This window comes from Lepidochelys kempii, chromosome 16 (genome assembly GCF_965140265.1).
Source record: "Lepidochelys kempii isolate rLepKem1 chromosome 16, rLepKem1.hap2, whole genome shotgun sequence".
NCBI classification, from domain to species: domain Eukaryota; kingdom Metazoa; phylum Chordata; order Testudines; family Cheloniidae; genus Lepidochelys; species Lepidochelys kempii.
The window spans coordinates 3,831,739-3,854,008 of NC_133271.1; the positions used below are offsets into that span (position 1 = coordinate 3,831,739).

General features: G+C 47.4%; 2 protein-coding genes across 7 annotated transcripts in view; one reads left to right on the plus strand and one right to left on the minus strand.

The window, feature by feature from the left end:
• Positions 1 to 22,270, minus strand: part of SLC31A1 (solute carrier family 31 member 1) — a 60,658-nt gene that overhangs the window by 19,986 nt on the left and 18,402 nt on the right. The window lies entirely within an intron of this gene.
• The window catches only part of FKBP15 (FKBP prolyl isomerase family member 15), a 126,562-nt gene that overhangs the window by 4,303 nt on the left and 99,989 nt on the right, over positions 1 to 22,270 (plus strand). For 2 of the 3 annotated variants that reach the window (XM_073313897.1, XM_073313898.1), the window contains exon 2: positions 12,188 to 12,426. The gene's annotated coding sequence lies outside the window, so the exon portion shown is untranslated. Of the gene's footprint in view, positions 1 to 5,630; positions 5,647 to 12,187; positions 12,427 to 22,270 lie in introns of those variants that run through there. The other variant, XM_073313900.1, reaches the window with a different exon arrangement.

The following is a 22,270-nucleotide window of genomic DNA, read 5'->3' on the forward strand; positions in this document are numbered from 1 at the left end:
TAAAATTTCAAAGCCAAAGAACCAGAGTGGAGGAAACACACACACAAACACACACCCCTAAGCTTCAAATCTCTCCTTCCCAAGCAAAGGGGCAAACAACTACACAGCCCTGTATATTAGGTCATGCAAGAGACATGCTGCATGGGCACTGCAGAGCAACCAGGGCCTTGGGCATAAGCACAGTACCTCAAATAGACTGGGACTCAGGAGACCTGGGCTCTCTTCCCAGCTCTAACACCAATTTGCTGCGTGGCCTTAGTTAAGTCACTTAGCACCAGTCCTGAAGGCTCTCCCAGTGCTTCACAAAGCTGAAAAGCATTGCTCTGTTCCCCTTGGAGAGATGTGCTACGTAGCCCTATTGACTACTACAGACTGTGCTCTAGGTCCTTTATGGTCTAGGATTCTATTCACAACAAAAGGATCCAATTTTAAAAAACCCAATGAAATGAAAACCCACCTCAACCCTCCTAAAGCCACAAGCTACAGGAGACAGTAGGAAGGGGAGTGTTGTGTGCAGAAGAGATGGAGAAAGGTCCTCAATACAGGAGCAATGGTGTTCAGGAAACAACCCAACTTTAAGAAAAGGAGTACTTGTGGCACCTTAGAGACTAACAAATTTATTTGAGCATAAGCTTTCTTTCGTGAGCTACAGCTCACTTCATCGATCCGATGAAGTGAGCTGTAGCTCACGAAAGAAAGCTTATGCTCAAATAAATTTGTTAGTCTCTAAGGTGCCACAAGTACTCCTTTTCTTTTTGTGAATACAGACTAACACGGCGGCTACTCTGAAACCCAGCTTTCAGTCGGTGGTTGGGATGTGGAAGGGGGAGGCTGAGATAAGCACACCAGAACCTGATGCAGGCTGGAGTTAGCTCATCCAGTGGCGCTCAAACTTTTTTAATGGTGACCCCTTTCACATAGCAAGCCTCTGACTGCGACCCCCCTAATAAATTAAAAACACTTTTTAATATAATTAACACCATTATAAATGCTGGAGCAAAGCGGGGTTTGGGGTGGAGGTTTACAGCTCATGACCCCCCCATGTAATAACCTTGTGACCCCCTGAGGGGTCCTGACCCCCAGTTTGAGAACCCCTTTAAGCTAAATAATTAAGTGATGTTTCCAGAGTTTGAGGATTTTGTGCATTCTGCCACCCCTCCCTTCCCACAGTAGGATAATATGAAGAAAAAAAAACCCACAGAAAACTGCCTTCATTCCCCCACTGATGTCTTCAATGGCTTTTTCCTGGATGCACCAGTGTCCAAATTGAACAACTATCCCTCTGTCTTACAGTTTTAAACTGCCACCCTTCTCCCTAGCATACAGAGACCTGTAAAATCAACAGCAATAGCCAAGCCCCTAGCAGACTCCAGGGAGTCTCGGCTCTTCTTCCTTTTCGGGTAAAAGCCTGTGGGGCGGTAGGGATTATTTTTTAGATTTTAATGATTTACTCTTTGTCTTGGGTTGCTGGGGCTGCAGAGGATGTCAGCAGTGGGAGGAGCATTCAGAAAAAGCTAACTACCTTAACAAAACGACAGTGAAATATTTGAGTGAGAAGGTGGGGTTTGGTTCTGTTGTGCTGTTTGGGGGGCGGGGATTGGTTTTGTTTACTCAAGTCTGAGTTGTCTAATACTGCCCTTGGTGATGTTCACACAAAGCCCCCACACCTACCTGCCTAAGGAACGAGGACCACTGCTCTTCCCCCTGCCTCGCACACACCCCGAAGATCTCTACAGCTATTTGCCAAGTGTAGTAAGATATTTTATGAGCTCTTAAAGTAAGGTAATGGTGTAAATGGGTAAGACAGCTCAAGCCATTGTGCAAAGGGAATCAATACATGGAAAAACCATTTAAAAATAAGAGTCACCCCCTTGGAGAGCAGGGAAAAAGTCAGCCTGGCTGCATAGTGAGAGCACTAATCGACTGAAGTTACAATCAAGGATGTTCACTCTCCCCAGCTCATGGTGGGAACAGATGGTTTGGAGAAGCAGCTCTAGTAGCTCAGTGGGTCTGTAACAAGTCTTAAGGAAGCAAGAGCAATCCAGAGTAACAAGCTGGCTGCCAGGCGAGGAGCTGCATATCCTGCAAGGAGCATGGCTTTTACAAAGCCATAGTCTAACTGGGGCCAGACACTAGCTCCTATTATGGCAAAAGCTTTAAATAGGTTCAGTTCGGAGCACAGACCCAGCAGTCAGCGGCAGGTATTTTTATGCGAATGGGAGGTTTGCTCTCCGGACTGCACTGCTGCCTGCTCTAGCACTTGTTACTGCTCTCAGGGAAGGAGATAAAATTCCATAGCGACTACTGAGATCTGGACAGGTTCACTGTCTACACAGCACTTCTAGCACATGTGCACGTGCAGTGGGTTCACCTGCATCCTCAACAGTATCCTACTGGGTAAGGAGGAAAAGTGGGGAAGGGAAGAATAGGTTAAGGGATAAATTTCCTCAGCATCTTGTTTTACTGCCCCTTTCACATCACAGTTTAGTTCTGGGGCCAGCTCTCTATACAGGGGCAGTGCCTTCCATTTGAAGGCCCATCAAGACATTAAGAGAAGCAGACCAGGACTTACACACAGGACTGGGAACGATGAACCAGATCCTGAGCTCTAATCCCAACTCCAGACACCAATTCCCTCCATCGCTTTGGGCCAGACACCCCGCCTCAGTTCCCACCCACCGACCCCACCCATCCATGAGCCGAACCAATTCTCAGAACATGCAGACAATGCAGATGCAGGTGGGGTCACTCTGTGAAGCCCTGGGACTGGAGTAGCAGAGTATTACTGAGAATGATAGAGCGCGACTGAAGGAAGACTGGCCACCTCTTGGCTTGCTCTCAGAAGATGCAAGACAAGCACGGGTTGGACCACAGGGATCCTGATGCACCCTGCTTCCCAGGGGATCTGCAAGGGCCAGTTAAAAAGAACGAGGTGCTTTGAGGAGGCCACACACTATGTAAAGGACAGTCTATTGCGGCTCTTCCCTAGAGACAGCCAGTCCTGTTGCTCAGACCTCTCTGGGCTAAGCTCTCCAGTAGCAGCCAGTCTTTCACACATCCCAGAGACACTACAGGTCATGAAAGGTCTAGACTGTGGGAGGGATCCAGACAAATGCTGAAGAGGAAGCACTCAGCCTGGTCTAAGGGTCTGTTTACACCAGAGGTGGGCAAACTATGGCCCGCGAGCCACATCTGGCCTGCGGGACCCTCCTGCCCGGCCCCTGAGCTCCTGGCCCGGGAGGCTAGTCCCTGGCCCCTCCCCTGCTGTTCCCCCTCCCCCGCAGCCGTAGCTGCGCCACCAGCACAATGCTCCGGGGGGCCGGGCGGTGGAGCTGCAGAGCCGCGACCTGACCCAGTGCTCTGGGCGGCACAGCCGTAGCGCCACCAGCACAATGCTCCGGGGAGCCGGGCGGTGGAGCTGCAGAGCCGTGACCTGACCCAGTGCTCTGGGCGGCGCAGCCGTAGCGCCACCAGCACAATGCTCCGGGGAGCCGGGCGGTGGAGCTGCAGAGCCATGGCCTGACCCAGTGCTCTGGGCGGCACAGCCGTAGCGCCACCAGCACAATGCTCCGGGGAGCCGGGCGGTGGAGCTGCAGAGCCATGGCCTGACCCAGTGCTCTGGGCGGCGCAGCCGTAGCGCCACCAGCACAATGCTCCGGGGGGCCGGGCGGTGGAGCTGCAGAGCCGCGACCTGACCCAGTGCTCTGGGCGGCGCAGCCGTAGCGCCACCAGCCTCGGCTGCTCCAGGCAGCGCGGTAAGGGGGTAGCGGGGGTTGGATAGAGGGCAGGGGAGTTGGGGGTGGTGGTCAGGGGGCGGGGAACGGGGGGGTTGGATGGGGCAGGGGTCCCGGGGGGGAGGCAGTCAGGAATGAGAGGAAGGGGGTTGGATGGGGCGGCAGGGGGCAGTGGATAGGGCAGGAGTCCCGAGGGGGCTGTCAGGGGACAGAGGCGTTGGATGGGACAGGAGTCCCAGGGGAGCTGTCAGGGGGTGAGAAGCAGGGGGGTTGGGGAAGATAGGAGGCGGGGGCCAGGCCATGCCTGGCTGTTTGGGGAGACACAGCCACCCCTAACTGGCCATCCATACAATTTTGGAAACCTGATGTGGCCTTCGGGCCAAAAAGTTTGCCTGCCCCGGTGTATACTTAGAGGTGTGACTGCAGCCCACGCGGACGCACCCCAGCTCACTTTGACCTAGCTAGTGCGAATACCAACAGCAGCGAAGCCCTAACAGCACAGGCTTCAGCCCAGGCCAGCCACTCAAGTCGCTACCTAGGGTCCCTGGCAGGCTTGTAAATCCCATACTAAAGACTGTGCTGCTGCATCTTCACTACTCTTGGCACCAGAGCTGGACTGGGTACGTCTCCACATGCCGCAGCCACACCTCCCACCGCAGCATGGACAAACCCGAAGACTCCTAGTGGGCAAATGGAGCCCTTCTTGCCAAGCCAGACAGCTACGCGGATTCCAGTACACTGAGTCCCCTTTGAAATTAATACCCATCACTGACATAACCACGGGGCATAACCAAAAAATAATCAACTCCCACAGCACTTAAACATGCTCCACACAATAGAGTTGTGTAGCTTTTCACACCTCAGCTATTCAAAGGAAAAAAAGCCATCCATTTCCTTGGCTACTGCCCAGAAGAATGGGACCCTTGCAAAACACCTAACAGGTTTCTCTTGTATGAGGGTTATTTACTCTATTCCTGGAATAGTGTTTGTTGTTCAGAGGTCCTCGTGACAATACATGTATCAGCCATGTTGGGAGGGGGCACAGTTACCACATCAGTCCCCAGATGGTTCCATCTTGCAACACAGGTGGGACAGTGTTCCTGATTTGAGGGACTACTATGTGGTCAATGGGTCTCCCGACAGGGTTGATTTAGTAGCAAGGACAGCATTCAGTGGTTCACAAACTAAAGCCAGCTAATCTCTACATTCCCCAGAACAGGTAGCAAAAGTTTCAGGATTTAAAGCTGATGCCAAACTGTAATGAAAGCCCTGAAAGCAAACCTAGAGAAGAAGAGAAACTGAACTGTCGACAAGTCATAAGCACAAAAGACACTGTTTCTGTGCCATTCCCAAGCCATGAATCTTCCAGTACTGCGTAACGCTAAGAAGCGACACATACAAGAAATACATGGCAGTTATCAGCAGTCTACTTACAGCAGTCCAGCTGGCAGCCAGTGATTTCCAACCTTCCTGACTCACTCTGAGCAGCCACCCTCGAGCTCAGAGCTTTTCAAAGGAAGACACTCCACCCAGAGGTGGGAGGGGGAGGAGAGTCCATAGACACACTGCAGCACTGTTCACTCACTCAACCTGTGGTCTTCAGTGAATGGTCTGAGCTAGTCATCATACGACCAGAATGCTGCCTTTGATTTATTCCATTTCCTGACACCCTTGCCAGCTTCAAATGCTTCCTCTCCAAATAAAACCCTGCCTCCTGGGCACCACTAAACCCAAGGAGATAGTTGATGGTACACTCAAAAGCAACCAGCATATTCTACCTACTTGTATTTCATGAGTTGGGATTCTAAAGCCGTATTTCTTGGGTTTCCAGCTCAGCAAGGGAAGGTCATTCTGGGTCTGGACTCTGTACAACATTTCTCAAACCAGGATCACAGTGGCTGTAAACAGTGAAGTACGTAGGATGCGACAGGTTGATACCCCGATCCACCTCAAAAGGCATGGGGAAGTGGGTCTTTGGGGGTTAAAAGGAGGAGAGGGCAGCCCTTGTGACTGTTTAGCTGGGAGATGCCAGAAATGGCTAGGCGGGAGTGAAAGAGGAGGGGCAGGAGGCAAGGAGAGCAGGGATGTGGCCATGTCACAGCTGTGTTGAGCTGTGAAGGGGAGGATGAGTGGCTTGGATGTGACCTGAAAAGGAGGGTGGAAGCCAGCAATGGGATTGGAGAAAAGGAGACGAGGACAGACTGGCAAGTGAGGGGGATGGGCATTTGGGCAGCTGCATATAGCATGCACCAGAATTGGGGGCTTCTGTTTTTTAAAGAACAAAAATTGAAAGAATTCACAGCCTTGTTACCATTTAAGATAGATTTCCAGAGGTCTTTGAAAACCTCAGCCTAGGAGCATTACTGCACAGACCTTGCACCCCTTGCTACGGGCCCAAGGGATCTGCCTTGCCTCCTTACTGCACAGGGCCATGGTGGCCTGTAACAGCCCAGGCTGACCTGTGCCAGTCCCAGGCATTGTTCGTTAGCCCATGTGCAGTCAAACCTCGGAGATCATCCTAGTCCTGACAAACCTAGAGGTTATAGGAACCGGTCTCCTGAAAAAGATGGAGTAGATCCCCGCCTATGCACGGCAGGAGGGTTTGGAGGGTCTATTAGGACAGGTTCAAGTACAGAAATGTCCAACTTGTGGGCCCATTTCCACTTCTAAATACAGTCCGTGGGCTGGAGTTTAGGATTCCAGCTTTCCTCAGTGCCTGTCGGATCTCCCTGCCAGCAGTCACTGGGAGGGTCTGGGTCTCACCAGGGGTCACCAGGCAGCCTCACAGAGATCTGGGGAGAATCTGGCCATATGCAGTAAGTAACAGGGTGGTTTTTTGTTATTGTTTTTTACATTTGACACCACTCAGTGGAAATCTCCCCTTCTTAGGGCCACTGCTGCTGCTCCTTTGCCCTCTTTCCTCCCTTTCCTCCTCTAACTTTTGTTTCTCTCCCTCCTCCTCGTCTCCTGTTTCCTTCTCTCTTTACCCACATTCATGCCTCCCGACAGACAGGGCTGTGCCTTCCACACCCAACTGTGTGTAGGTTCCATGGCAGGAGGCCCACCAGCTTTCACACTCTGCTTCTGCACACATAAAACAATGGCCTGATTAGAGCAGGGGCTTGGTTCAAATGCTGGCTCATGTACATTTCCTGGAGCTGCACAATTTTGATAGGGAAGCCAGAGAACACAGCAGCACTAGTTAGGCTTTAATGAGATACTTATCAAAGAAAGGCCAGGGAGGACTAGATAGCATGACAGCCTACATCTGACGTATCCACATTCTCTCTCTTTGCCCCAGAGACAGAGCCGCAGATGGGCTTTTAGGAGGTACTCGCTGGAGCTAACTTAGCGTACGCACGCACACACACCCTCCACTGGAGGAGAGGCCAGTGCTCTTCCTCTTAATAGGATTAGGATCACATTCCTTCATGGAGTTTATTTTCATAACATAGAAAAAAACTTGTCCAGTCAGTAGAGCTCAATTAATCTACTCCCCCCATAAACAGAGAGTCCTAATCTTCCAGCCTGTTCAGATTTCCCAGGGACAATTCTGAACTTTCAACACAATAGGAGACGAAATATGGAATTAAGGACAATACCCTCCTACAAGGACACTGCCACAGAACTCTATGAAACAAAGCTTTATTCAAGCAGAGTTTACTACAAGCAGTTTCTACTGTACTGCAAGACAGCAGAGTGCAATATTGGATGACAGACAAAAGCTTTCAGCCATAAAAACAACAATGGGGAAGGGATATTGAGAGGCACAGGAAAGGGTGTAGATACAATTCAACAAAGACGGAGATACAGGGGGGTTGAGAGATAGAATCATAGAACCACAGGGTTAGAACCACAAGAGTCATCTAGCCAAGATGCAGGATTTGTTATGGCTAAACAGATGGCTATCTAGCCTCCTTTTGAAAACCTCCAGTGAAGGCACTTCCACAACTTCCCTAAGCAGTTTGTTCCATTGTCCTATTGTTCTTACAGTTCAAGTTTTTCCTGAGATTTCATCTATATCTGCTGTGCTGTAGTTTGAACCCATTGCCTCTTGTCCTGCCCTCTGTGGCAAGAGATAACAAATTTTCTCCATCTTTTTATGGCAGTCTTTCAAATATATGAAGACAGCTATCATGTCCCCTCTTAATCTCCATTTTTCCAAACTAAACATTGCCAGTTCCTTCAGCCTTTGCTTGTATGGCTTGCGTTCCATCCCTTTGGTCATCTTTGTCCCTCACCTCTGGATCCTTTCCAATTTTTCTCCTTTCTATACTGCGGTGACCAAAATTGGACACAATCCTCCAGCTGAGGCCTAACCAGTGCCAAGTAGAGTGGTACTATCACCTCCCATGACTTGCATGCTTTGTTAATGCAACCTAAAATTGCATTTGTTTTTTTTGCCACAGCATTGCATTGCTGACTCATGTTGAGGTTGTGATCCAGCACACCTCCCAGATCCTTCTCAGCAGCGCAGCTGCCAAGCCAGTTATCCCCCATTCTGTATTTGTGCATTTGGCTTCTCTTTCCTAAATGTAGCACCTTACATTTGTCTTTGTGGAATTTCATTTTGTTGTCGATAGCCCAGTTCTCCAATTTATCAAAATCCTTTTGAAATTTTAGCTCTATCCTCCAAAGTGTTGGCAATCTCCCCTACCTTGGTGTCATCTGCAAATTTGATCAGTATGCTCGCTATACCTACATCCAGGTCATTAATAGGAGCCATCCTTTGTTTTTTCTGAATGACTGCCCAAGCTCAGTTTAACTTACAAATGCAGCCCCTGCCACCTAGTCCCCTCACTCACACACTAGGGTTTGTACCAGGCTAATGAGTAGCTGTGCCCTTTATATTGCTTTGCTGCTGCAGCCTCCAGTCTGGACTGCTCACAAACAGCATCCAGCATGGAAGTCACTCCCAACTACGTCCATGTGTGCTGCAGCCAGCCAGCCAGCCACGCCTTGGCTCTTAGCAGCCTTGGTTAGAATAATAGAATATCAGGGCTGGAAGGGACCTCAGCGGGTCATCTAGTCCCACCCCCTTCTCAAAGCAGGACCAATAGCTTTGATAGCTGCTTTCAACTACCTGAAAGGGGGTTCCAAAGAGGATGGATCTAGACTGTTCTCAATGGTAGAAGATGACAGAACGAGGAGTAATGGTCTCAAGTTGCAGTGGGGGAGGTTTAGATTGGATATTAGGAAAAACTTTTTCACTAAGAGGGTGGTGAAACACTGGAATGCGTTACCTAGGGAGGTGGTAGAATCTCCTTCCTTAGAGGTTTTTAAGGTCAGGCTTGACAAAGCCCTGGCTGGGATGATTTAACTGGGAATTGGTCCTGCTTTGAGCAGGGGGTTGGACTAGATGACCTTCAGGGGTCCCTTCCAACCCTGATATTCTATGATTCTATGATTCAATCCCCAACTAAATCACCCCAGCCAGGGCTTTGTCAAGCCTGACCTTAAAAACCTCAAAGGAAGGAGATTCCACCACCTCCCTAGGTAACGCATTCCTGTGCTTCACCACCCTCCTATTGAAAATGGTTTTCCTAATATCCAACCTAAACCTCCCCCACTGCAACTTGAGACCATTACTCCTTGTTCTGTCATCTGGTACCACTGAGAACAGTCTAGATCCATCCTCTTTGGAACCCCCTTTCAGGTAGTTGAAAGCAGCTATCAAATTCCCCCTCATTCTTCTCTTCTACAGACTAAACAATCCCAGTTCCCTCAGCCTCTCCTCATAAGTCGCATGCTCCAGCCCCCAATCATTTTTGTTGCCCTCCACTGGACTCTTTCCAATTTTTCCACATCCTTCTTGTAGTGCGGGGCCTAAAACTGGACACAGTACTCCAGATGAGGCCTCACCAATGTCAAATAGAGGGGAATGATCACGTCCCTCGATCTGCTGGCAATGCCCTACTTATACATCCCAAAATGCTGTTAGCCTTCTTGGCAACAAGGGCACACTGTTGACTCATATCCAGCTTCTCGTCCCCTGTAACCCCTAGGTCTTTTTCTGCAGAACTGCTGCCTAGCCATTTGGTCCCTTGAATGTCATCAGATTTCTTTTAGCCCAATCCTCTAACTTGTCTAAGTCCCTCTGTATCCTATCCCTACCCTCCAGCGTATCTAACACTCCTCCCAGGTTAGTGTCATCTGAAAACTTGCTGAGGGTTCAGTCCACGCCATCCTCCAGATCATTAATGAAGATATTGAACAAAACCGGCCCCAGGACCGACCCTTGGGGCACTCCGCTTGATACCGGCTGTCAACTAGACATGGAGCCATTGATTACGACCCATTGAGCCCAACTATCAAGCCAGCTTTCTATCCACCTTATAGTCCATTCATCCAGCCCATACTTCTTTAACTTGCTGGGAAGAAGAATACTGTGGGAGACAGTGTCAAAAGCTTTGCTAAAGTCAAGGAACAACACATCCACTGCTTTCCCCTCATCCACAGAGCCAGTTATCTCGTCATAGAAGGCAATTAGATTAGTCAGGCATGACTTGACCTTAGTGAATCTATGCTGACTGTTCCTGATCACTTTCCTCTAAGTGCTTCAGAATTGATTCCTTGAGGACCTGCTCCATGATTTTTCCAGGGACTGAGGTGAGGCTGACTGGCCTGTAGTTCCCAGGATCCTCCTTCTTCCCTTTTTTAAAGATGGGCACTACATTAGCCTTTTTCCAGTCGTCTGGGACCTCCCCAGATTGCCATGAGTTTTCAAAGATAATGGCCAATGGCTCTGCAATCACATCCCCCAACTCCTTTAGCACCCTTGCATGCAGTGCATCCGGTCCCATAAACTTGTGCTCATCCAGCTATTCTAAATAGTCCTGAACCACTTCTCTCTCCACAGAGGGCTGGTCACCTCCTCCCCATGCTGTGCTGCCCAGTGCACTAGTCTGGGAGCTGACCTTGTTCGTGAAGAAATGGAGTACATCAGCTTTTCCAACATCCTCCGTCACTAGGTTGCCTCCCTCATTCAGTAAAGGGCCCATACTTTCTTTGGCTTTCTTCTTGTTGCTAACATAGCTGAAGAAACCCTTCTTGTTACTCTTAACATCTCTTGCTAGCTGCAACTCCAAGTGTGATTTGGCCTTCCTGATTTCACTCCTGCAGCCTGAGCAATATTTTTATACTGCTCCCTGGTCATTTGTCCAATCTTCCACTTCTTGTAATCTTCTTTTTTGTGTTTAAGGTCAGCAAGGATTTCACTGTTAAGCCAAGCTGGTCGCCCGCCATATTTACTATTCTTTCTACACATCAGGATGGTTTGTTCCTGTAACTTCAATAAGGATTCTTTAAAATACAGCCAGCTCTCCTGGACTCCTTTCCCCCTCTGCTGCAGGTGCCTCCAACATACATTTCTGGGAGAAAAATCTAAGTCTGGGGGTATGTCCTGTACTGCCCAGCCCTCTCCTGGGCAATACAAGTTTATATGAAGTCTGGTATTGTTTTAATAGAAATAATATGCACATAACTTGCCACCCCAAATGGAGTTTTCCAGACACTTCAATTTAAACACATTGAATTAGATAAACAATAAAACAAGTTTATTAACTACAAACAGAGAGATTTTAAGTGAGCACAGGTAATGAGGAATAAAATTCAGAAATGGTTACAAGAAAGATAAAACTCAACTGGTGCCTAACTTACCGTACTATGTCAAACTCGAAGCAAAGGTTCTCTCACATGTTCTCAGCAGCTTTACTGACCAAATTTCTTAGGTCAGGACCCTAGAATCCCTAGAATTCTCCCTAGAATCCACCGAGCGCTTCCTTTGTCTTGTTGTTTCAGGTGCCGTGAATGCTATAAAGGGGCGGACCTTGGGGTGTTTGTCCCTCCTTTTTATATTATCAGTCCCCCGCTTGAAAAACCATTTCCGGCTGAGATTCAGGAGACAAAGTGTCAACAGGGAAGGATGTTCCCTGCTGCTTTTTCCTCACCTATTAGAGAGTCTCTTTGTTTCTCTTCCTGCTTGATGATCCTGTTTACTGCTTAAATGCAAATTAAGCAGAGCACATGTTCCTTTGTTTAAGACAGCCCTGTATGCCAACTTCTACTTGGGTAGGGCTGTGGTTTGGAACACGTATTAACAACACCATACAGTGGAATATTGTAACATCACATGCAATGTTGTCATATACATTTTATCAGGATAATAATGACCAGCTAATCATGAGTTTTCAAACGCTATCTCACAAAATGTACTTTGTAAAAAGATTAAGATAGTGCATAGGGTGTGGACACATGGTTACATTCTGTCACACCCTCCCCCTCTTATTTTATCCCCACCCTCATTCCAGTATTGCTTCATTCTCTCTCCTTCCTCATTTATTCCATACACTGCATTCATCATCTCCTCTCCACTGCTCACTCTGCTCCCCCCCATGCCCCTCACCTTTCTCGGTGTGTACATCATATGACCATTTTTCCCCTCTTCCCTCCAGGCCTCCCCAGGACAGATGGCGCAAGAGGACAGGGGAGTCCAGGATGCCCCTTTCTTCCCAATTTCATCCCCTCATGCTATGTAAGAACTAGGGGAGAACCCAGATCCTGCTGTTCCAGAACCACAAACCTGTATCACTTGAGCTAAAGGAGAATCTCCATGAACATTACAGTACCTTTGACACAGATGAGGTCTGCTTCCATCCAGCAGAGGGCAGTGACAGAAACACACCCTCCACAGGTCAGTACAATCATTATTAAGTCTCTAGACCAGTGGTTCTTGGGCTCAGGGCCCATCTGTAAATGTTTATGGCCTGTCACGACCCAGTAAATAGTCTGGGAGTGGGGGCCCTGAGATGGTTTCAGTTGGGTCTTGCCCAGCACTCACCCCACAGCAGAGGCTCCCGCACTATGAGGCTGGCTGGGCTTGGTTCTCGGCTCTGGTTTGGCCCTACCCCCCTGACTGGACCAAATCTGTGATAGCGGAATTGTGAGCTGGCTCATGGGTTGCAGGGCCACTCACTCAGATTTGGCCTGCCTGGGCTCCCATCATCATGATGGCTGGGCCAACCTTGAGTGGCACGGGGACCCTAGGGGTTGCAGTGCCTGGAGTGGGGAGGCAAGCCCAGCCAGCCCTGTGGGACAGGAGCCACAGGAAATGCTATGTGACCCTTTGAAACATTCTAGTAACCCAATTTTGGATCCCAACCCACAGGTTGACAAACCCTGCTCTAGACCATAATTAACATATTTAAAGAGAAAATGTTTCCAAAGGGAAATCAGGAGGCTTCTGAAACTAAATGATTTGGAGACACTCTTATCTAGATTCCTGGACTTTGAGAAGAATGTATCCCAAAAGATGCAGTGGCCACATAGCAGCCCTCCAGTGGGTACTGATCAGCAGCAAGGCTGGTATTAATAATTTGTTATAGCAACAGCCATATTACTCAACTCTTGCACTGCACGGTGCTTTGTCTTAACACGATGAGGCACAGGGACAGCCTGATACGATCTATTTACGCAAGAGTCTGGCACGGAGTTATAATTAGGAGCAGGTTGCTTATCAAAGTTATCTGCTCAATAGCAGAGATGTTATTAATGCAATGAGCAGCCTGGTCATGATCAGATTGAAGCTTAGTCCCCCATCTTGCCTGGGCACTCATGGAGAGGTCAGAAAAACAGTTGTGACAAGACAGCCAGTTTGAAAGGCACAATCCTCATCCTTCCAACTAGGGGCAGTTTGCCTACAACAGTATTACCTTCCCATGTGTATCTAAGAGAAAAGACAAGATAGGTGTAAGCTGATTTAGAGAACCCACTGTCAACTCTGCCACTAATTTCTAAAGATATTTTAATGACCAAAGTGCCCGCATTAGAGCATGCAGGCACCGTACATCCTAAACAAGCCATTTAAAAGATACCTTCAGCAATAACACGCAATTAAAAGCAGATGTTAATGTGCTCCCAAAGAGGGCTGATCCCAGGCACCAGGAGGCAACTTCAGAAGATCCTTCTGTATGCCCCTGCGTGTGCAAAGGACACTTGTGAGAATCTCATCAGGACCATACTGTTACAACTGCACCTCTGCTGTATCCTGCCACATGCTATAAATGCAGAGAAAGCATGACAGAGAGATGCAATGAGCTCTGCTCCCACAGTATTGGTAATGCAGAGATGGGTGAGCCTAGCTAGAACAGCAAACACAGAGCACCCCAGAGAAGGGGCATCTGCATGATTCTATGAAGGGCTAACAAAGGGCAAAAGAGGGCACGCACAAGCTGACTGGTTCATTCTATACTTTTCCCTCTTCTGCTCACTGGCACTGCAGAGTGCATTGACTTTTAGTAGGCATCAGACTGGCTCTCTGGTTTCTCATGCTCCCACGTCAACGGTCTTCAAGCTTCTGCTTTCCTGTGACATGAAGAGGAGATACTTTTCAGAGTAGGGAGAGTCTTCATTGTGTCCTGGACAGCACAGATGGTATTGAAGCATGGACAGTCAGTCTAACCCTTGTGCCGAGTTTGTCTCTGCTGGGGATCTGACCACTTCATGGATGCTTTTCACCCTACTCTTGCTTTGGCATGAGGAGCTCTGCTAAGTGTCATGTTTGCCATGGCCATGATTTCTGTGGCAAAACTCAGGAATATTTCATGGTCTTTTCCCTCCAGCTGCATGCTACTGAGTAAGCCTTTTCCATGGACTGTTCTCACACATTTCGCTGTTGTGCTGTTTTGATAGCTGTCCCTAATAGTCTGAAAGCTTATGAAGATATTTTCCATTAGAAAAGGATTAAGCTAACAGTCAGTAAAACGGCATGGGCCTGGACTTTTTGTAAACTAAAATTATGACCTTTGCACCGTTGTCGTGTCTTTCCATTTGTTGTCACTTCAATCAGCCCAAGCAGGCTTGTTAGGGGAGCTGGAGTTTGCAGCAGGGTCTTACATAAGAACTTACTCATCTCCAAGCCTTGTGCAGCCTGTACAAAAGCCATCCCTCTGCTTTTAGGACACATTTTTAGATGTTTAGTTGCACAAACGCTGAATGAATTATTACTTGTACTTACACTTCCACAGGGCCTTCCGCCCAAGTGTTTCAGAGGTGGCTCAGCATCATCCTCCCTATTTGACAAAAGAGGGAAACTAGACAGAGAGGTCAAGAGGAGGAATCCAGATCCCATTCCTCCTACCCTCCTGGGTTTTCACAAAGCAAAAAAAATAGTCAGTAGAAAGATATTGCAAAAAAGGGTCATTCTGAACCCTATGAAATGGAAACAACTAACATTTTTCACAAAGTCATTTACCTGTTTTTAGCCAGCTTTATCGAAGAGTCTAGGTAGAGAGTTTACCATCCAAAAACAAGGGATAACAGCCAAGATTTACCACATCCAGGTATTTGTTTTTACCTTGGGACTGGCAGCTATTCCCAAATTCATAATAGAATAGATTAAATACTACAGCAACATCCAATAGCATGTTTTAGCAGCAGTCACTATACTAACAAGACATTACTACTACTTTGATCACATATAGACAATTTCCTCTTTCACAGCTTAGAACAATTCATCTCAGTAACACACAGAAAGCACTACTGGAGATCTTAAAAGGACACAGTCTACTTTAAAAAATATTTCAGACTGGTAAAAACACAAAAACAAAAAAAACCCCACAATTACTGTTACAATACCCAAGATGCCAATAAGTGAAGGAGTATAAAGAAAAAGGTTATTTATTTTTCCAGTTCATTTATTTTTTATATTTAGCACTGCTGTCAGTTGCTGGCTGAGTATGTTCTCTCCATGTGCTGCACTGGTTCTGGCCAGGCAGCCAGCACAGCAGACCTCGATCAAACTGTCCAAGAAGATCAAAGACTCAGTTCAGTGGTGAAGGGAGTCAGCCAGGTTTATTGTCAACAAAGCACAGTAATAGCATCCCATAGATTCTACAGGGATACTAAAACAGGTATGCTGTTACAATGGACCACAATCAGTGAGCAGCAGGCCCTTTGGCCAGATAAAGACACTCGCAGTGACAACTCTTTTATTCCCCAATACAAACCAGTTACATGTTCCTCTGATGTGGTTAGTTACCACCCTTTACCTTGTTCCTCTTGGTTCGATCAAAATCTCGATCCCGGTCATCCTGACCTTATCTTTAGGAGGGGTATCGGGGTGTTCTGACATGACCCTTCTGGAATGGGTTTATGCAGGTATCCAGTGTCTAGCACTTCCTAGGAGTGTTTGTGGTTTTGCAGTATGAGCCATGTTCACGGACCAGACAATGAACCTGCGAGCAGGCATGTTCTGTAACAGGGCCTGACTTTTGCTCATAGTCTGACTCTTGCTAACTTTGCTTTATCTCAGCAGGGCCTGACTTTTGTTTAGGCCTTAGGCAGCATACCAGGCTCCATGTTTCAGGCGCTCTCCTTCTACTACAAGCACCAGCACTATGTGAGCAGTTTCAGTTTTCAACTGTACAGTAAAGTTTTTCCATCAGTTTCTTCTGCTGTTTGTGTGGGTCTTTCACACAGCAATGAGTACATGGGGGCCAGGGGAGAAATGTAACAAAGCTCATAAAAATGGACTCGGGGAGTCCCACCATTGCAAGTTGTGACATTACCCAGGGTACAGTCTGGACTGTTGAACAGCTGTGTCCCCTCAATTCTCCAATCTGAGGTGCCTTGTACACAGCTTTGCTGTGAGAACAACCACTCATGGCCAGTTCACACACATCCTCTAGCATGCAAAATCACTCCCAGTTGAACTGCATGAATGCTCTGGCCTGCCACTCATGAATTACATACAGGGCAACACCAGCAAACTCCCAGTCCCAGATCTTCCCCCGGAAATGTGCATCTTATACTGCTCAGCTCTCTACTGGACAATGGAAGCTCATATAATATCCATCATTTCATCAATGGCAAATGATATGCACAGACCTTGTTATCTCAAGTAAAGGTTCCTAACATTTCATTCCAACACACACTGGCTTAGATAAAACAATAAAACCAGCTTATTAGCTATAGAAAGATAGATGTTAACTGATCACAACTAATGAGGCTTAAAAGTCAGAATTGGTTAAAAAGAAAATAAAAAGATAAAATGCAGACTAATATCTAACTTAGCAAGTTAAATGGATTCAAAGCAAAGGTTTTTCTCACCACATGCTTTACAGTCTTTACTGTCTGGAAGCCTCCAGACCAGGACCCCTCTCCCAGTTCAGTGTTTCTTCAGTTGTTGTTGCCCTGAACAGAGCACCGTACAGAGGTAATTTATGTTGTGGGTGTTCTCTATTCTTATAACTTTCTCCTCTCTTTGAGGATTATCTCCAGTCGGGGTTCAGCTGACAACCAGTCTGTTTACAGGAACCCCCAGCTATTCTATTGTCTATATGTAAAGTTCTTGCTTACCTAAATGAGAGTTTATGATAGTCCATTTGATTATGCTAATCAACCTGGCCCAGGCGTCAATGTGTCTTTTGTCTCTGAAGAACTGGTTTGGGCCTGCTTTTCTAACTTCGGGACATGTCACTGCAGTGTTATCCAGCAGACCCTTATAACTTTACATACAATGTTGCCACACATTTTACCAGGAAAACAACATTCAGCAGATTATGAGTTTTTAAATGATACTTCACAAGCAATGTTCCCTCTAATTTTTTACATGCATGTACAAATGAATTTGGTTTTGTGAACCAATATGGAGGTGATGTGTGGCAGGGATGGGGCCAAGGGGTTCAGAGTGTCAGAGGGGGCTCAGGGCTGGGGCAGAGGGTTGGGATGCAGGGGGGAAGGAGGGGTTGAAAGCTCTGGGGTGGGGCCAGGAATGAGGGGTTTGGGGTGTGGGAGGAGGCTCAGGGCTGGGGCAGAGGCTTGGAGTGTGTATGTGTGTGGGGGGGGATGAGGGCTCCAGCTGGGGGTGCAGGCTCTGGGGTGGGGCTGGATTAAGAGGTCTGGAGTGCAGGCTGCCCAGGGGCTGTGGCAGGGAAAGAGGATTCCCCCCAGCCCTCTCTCGTCGCAGTAGCCCGGGGTTGGGGCACCTCTCCCCAGCCACAGCAACTCTCCCCACCTGTGCAACCCCTGACAGCCTGCTGCACAGCCACGCAGCTTAGAGGGAACTTAGCTCACAAGGCATAGTTTGTACAACATTTATCATAGTTTTGTAAAAAGGATGATCTTAGGGATACAGTTTTTCACACAAGTATAGTACTTGAAAGACCTTTCTGGACCCCAACTAGATTTTGACTTGACAGCGTCCCTTTGACCCCCACAAACAAGCTCCAGATCACGACAGGTTCTCTGTCATACAGATCTTGTGAAGAGATTCTGCCATCAATCCTGCAGCTACTTTATACCATGAAGTCTACAGAGTGTCCACATTCATCGTTCACTAAAGTCAGGAGGAGTCATTAGAAAAGCGTGGCAGAGTCTGGCCAGTGTAGTTACTAGGAGCCCATCTGTATGTTCAATATCAGCTTCAAGATTTTGGCTGAAGTTCTAGCCATCTATCAAGAGCAATGCTTCTCAGACCCACTGTAAGTGGATCCAACTCCATTAGAGTTCAACCTGCTTAACATGGGTAAAAAGCGGGCCCATGATTTCTTAGGCTCAGTCTACAGTAGGAGCACTTCACCAGTACAGGAATACCAGTCTATTATACCAGCAAGGCACTTCTAGTGCGGCAGCTGTTATATTGGCGAAGCAGCACTCTGTACCGCTGCAGGAAAACCACCCTGCATGAGTGAAACAAGCTATACCAGTAAAAGTACAGTTCTGCACCTGTGTTGATACTAGGGGTTTCTGTGGGTCAGGGCTCACACCTCTTCAGACTCAACAGGAGACAGCTATGCCAGCAGAAGTCTCTAACGTAGAGCTGGCCTGGGAGTCAGGTCAGATTCACGGAAAGCCACTTTGGCCCAAACAATACTCATACTTCCTGGAACACAACTCAACATGCACATAAGCAACCCATGGCAGCAATGGTTCTTGGACTGCAGATCATCCTTTGGATTTTCACTCCCACTCCACCGGCTTGGTCTTGGTTCCAAGCTCATTAAAGCTAGTTTTGTTACTGGGCGATAGTGCCCAAAGCTTCTCGTCAGAGGGATTCTCTGCACATAATTCAGCTCAGAGCCACAGAGCACTCGCTGGTCAAGTGGGGAGAGCTGGCCAATCAACCATTACTGGCTCCCCTCCTGTCACCAGTGGAGAAGGACAGAACAGCCAGGAAGGGAAGAGGCAACAATCTCCTCTTCCTCACGTAATTAACTCTTTCCAAAAGAGACAAACCGCATTCAGTAACAGCACTTTCCTAACATTACTCAACCACAGCACAACTGCTGTAGTTGTCACAGAGGTGTTGTGTAATTGAGAGTGAGAATGTGACCATGAGATGGTTGAGTTCAGGATCCTCACAAAAGGAAGAAATGAGAGTAGAAAAATACAGACCCTGGACTTCAGAAAAGCAGACTTTGACTCCCTTAGGGAACTGATGGGCAAGATCCCCTAGGAGGCTAATATGAGGGGGAAACGAGTCCAGGAAAGCTGGCTGTATTTTAAAGAAACCTGATTGAGGGCGTAGGAACAAACCATTCTGATGTGCAGTAAGAATAGCAAATATGGCAGGTGACCAGCTTGGCTTTATAGTGAAATCTTCGGTGAGCTTAAAACACAAAAAGGAAGCTTACAAGAAGTGGAAACTTGGACAGATGAATAGGGAGGAGTATAAAGATATTGCTCGAGCATGCAGGGGTGTAATCAGGAAGATCAAAACACAACTGGAGTTGCAACTAGCAAGGGATGTGAAGGGTAACAAGAAGGGTTTCTACAGGTATGTTAGCAACAAGAAAAAGGTCAGGGAAAGTGTGGGACGCTTACTGAATGGGGGAGGCAACCTAGTGACAGATGATGTGGAAAAAGCTGAAGTACTCAATGCTTTTTTTGCCTCGGTCTTCACAGACAAGGTCAGCTCCCACACTGCTGATCTGAGCAATACAGTATGGGGAGGAGGTGAGCAGCCCTCAGTGGTGAAAGAACAGGTTAAGGACTTTTTAGAGAAGCTGGATATGCACAAGTCTATGGGTCCAGAGCTAATGCATCCGAGGGTGCTGAGGGAATTGGCTGATGTGATTGCAGAGCCATTGGCTATCATCTTTGAAAACTCGTGGCGATCGGCAGAGGTCCCGTACGATCGGGAAAAGGCAAATATAGTGCCCATATTTAAAAAAGGGAAAGAGAACCTGGTGAACTACAGACTGGTCAGCCTCACCTCAGTCCCTGGAAAAATCATGGAGCAAGTCCTCAAGGAAACCATTTTGAAGCACTTAGAGGCAAGGAACGTGATCAGGAACAGTCAACATGGATTCACCAAGGGCAAGTCATGCCTGACCAACCTGATTGCCTTCTATAATGAGATAACTGATTCTGTGGATATGGTGAAAGCAGTGGACATGATATATCTTGACTTTAGCAAAGCTTTTGATATGGTCTCCCACAGTATTCTTGCTCGCAAGTTAAAAAAGTATGGATTGGAGGAATGGATTATAAGGTGGATAGAAAGCTGGCTAGATTGTCAGGCTCAACAGGTAGTGATCAACGGATTGATGTATAGTTGGCAGCCAGTATCAAGCAGAGTGTCCCAGGGGTTTGTCTTGGGGCCGGTTTTGTTCAACATCTTTATTAATGATCTGGATGATGGGATGGATTGCACCCTCAGCAAATTTGCAGATTACACTAAAATGGGGGGAGAGGTAGATATCCTGGAGGGTAGGGATAGGATACAGAGGGACCTAGACAAATTAGAGGATTGGGCCAAAAGAAATCTGATGAGGTTCAACAAGGACAAGCGCAGAGTCCTGCACTTAGGATGGAAGAATCCAATGCACCGCTACAAGCTGGGGACCGACTGGCTAAGCAGCAGTTCTGCAGAAAAGGACCTGGGGAGTACAGTGGATGAGAAGCTGGATATGAGTCAGCAGTGTGCCCTTGTTGACAAGAAGGCCAACGGCATTTTGGGATGTATAAGTAGGGGCACTGCCAGGAGATTGAGGGAAGTGATTATTCCCCTCTATTCAGCCCTGGAGTACTGTGTCCAGTTTTAGGCCCTCCACTACAGAAAGGATGTGGACAAACTGGAGAGAGTCCAGCAGAGGGCAACAAAAATGATCATGGGGCTGGGGCACATGACTTATGAGGAGAGGCTGAGGGAACTGGGATTGTTTAGTCTGCAGAAGAGCGGGGTGGGGGGGAGATTTGATAACAGCTTTCAACTACCTGAAGGGGGGTTCCAAAGAGGATGGCTCTAGACTGTTCTCAGTGGTGGCAGATGACAGAACAAGGAGCAATGGTCTCAAGTTCCAGTGGGGGAGGTCTAGGTTTGGTATTAGGAAACACTATTTCACTAGGAGGGTGGGGAAGCACTGGAATGGGTTACCTAGGGAGGTGATGGAATCTCTTTCCTTAGAGGTTTTTAAGGCCCGGCTTGATAAATCCCTGGCTGGGATGATTTAGTTGGTGTTGGTCCTGCTTTGAGCAGAGGTTTGGACTAGATGACCTACTGAGGTCTCTTCCAATCCTAATCATCTTCTTCTATGAATGTGAGTGCTCACAAGACATATTCCATTATGGAAGATGGGTGCATCCCTGGCTATTAGCCAGGATGGTCAGGTATGCAACTCCATGCTCTGGGTGTGCCTAAACCTCTGACTACCAGAATGGGAATGGGAGGACATGGGATGGATCACTAGATAATTGTCCTGTTCCCTCTGAAGCCTCTGGCAGCAGCCACTGCCAGCAGACAGGATACTGGGTTAGATAGATCATTGGTCTGACCCAGTATGGCTGTTCTTATGTTATCCGATGCAAGCCACACTGCGAGAGTTTGAGAATCCCTGCTTAAGCTTTTACACAGGAACCAATGTGGGGGAGGGGTGGAAGGGTTCAGCACTGCTACTGGTTTAGGCCCTGGAATACTCTTCAATTGGTATTCAAGCCAAACCCAGCACTAAAAGTCCTATCCGGCAAGTTACACTAGGTGCCCTCAATCCCTCAGGGGACAGGTTCCTTAGAAAATGAATGGTTTCAGAGTAACAGCCGTGTTAGTCTGTATTCGCAAAAAGAAAAGGAGTACTTGTGGCACCTTAGAGACTAACCAATTTATTTGAGCATGAGCTTTCGTGAGCTACAGCTCACTTCATCGGATGCAACGATGAAGTGAGCTGTAGCTCACGAAAGCTCATGCTCAAATAAATTGGTTAGTCTCTAAGGTGCCACAAGTACTCCTTTTCTTTTTAGAAAATGAATGTTTACCTCATTCTCTATAGAGATACTGTACTTTGCATGTACATCAGAGCAGTTTCCTCTAACATTTTTGTCCTGCCTACAATCATTTAAAATTATTTCAGAATTTTTGACTAACTGAAAATAAATCAGAAATGTGACCCCGTAATAAATACTTGACCAGGGAATATTTTCATCACACTTTGAGAAACAATCTTAAGTGGCACCCAAAGAAGTTAAAATTCTTCCAATACATCCCCAAGATATCAGTGAGGAAAAAAAAACTTCTCCACTTGCAGAAAACTTAAGGTGAC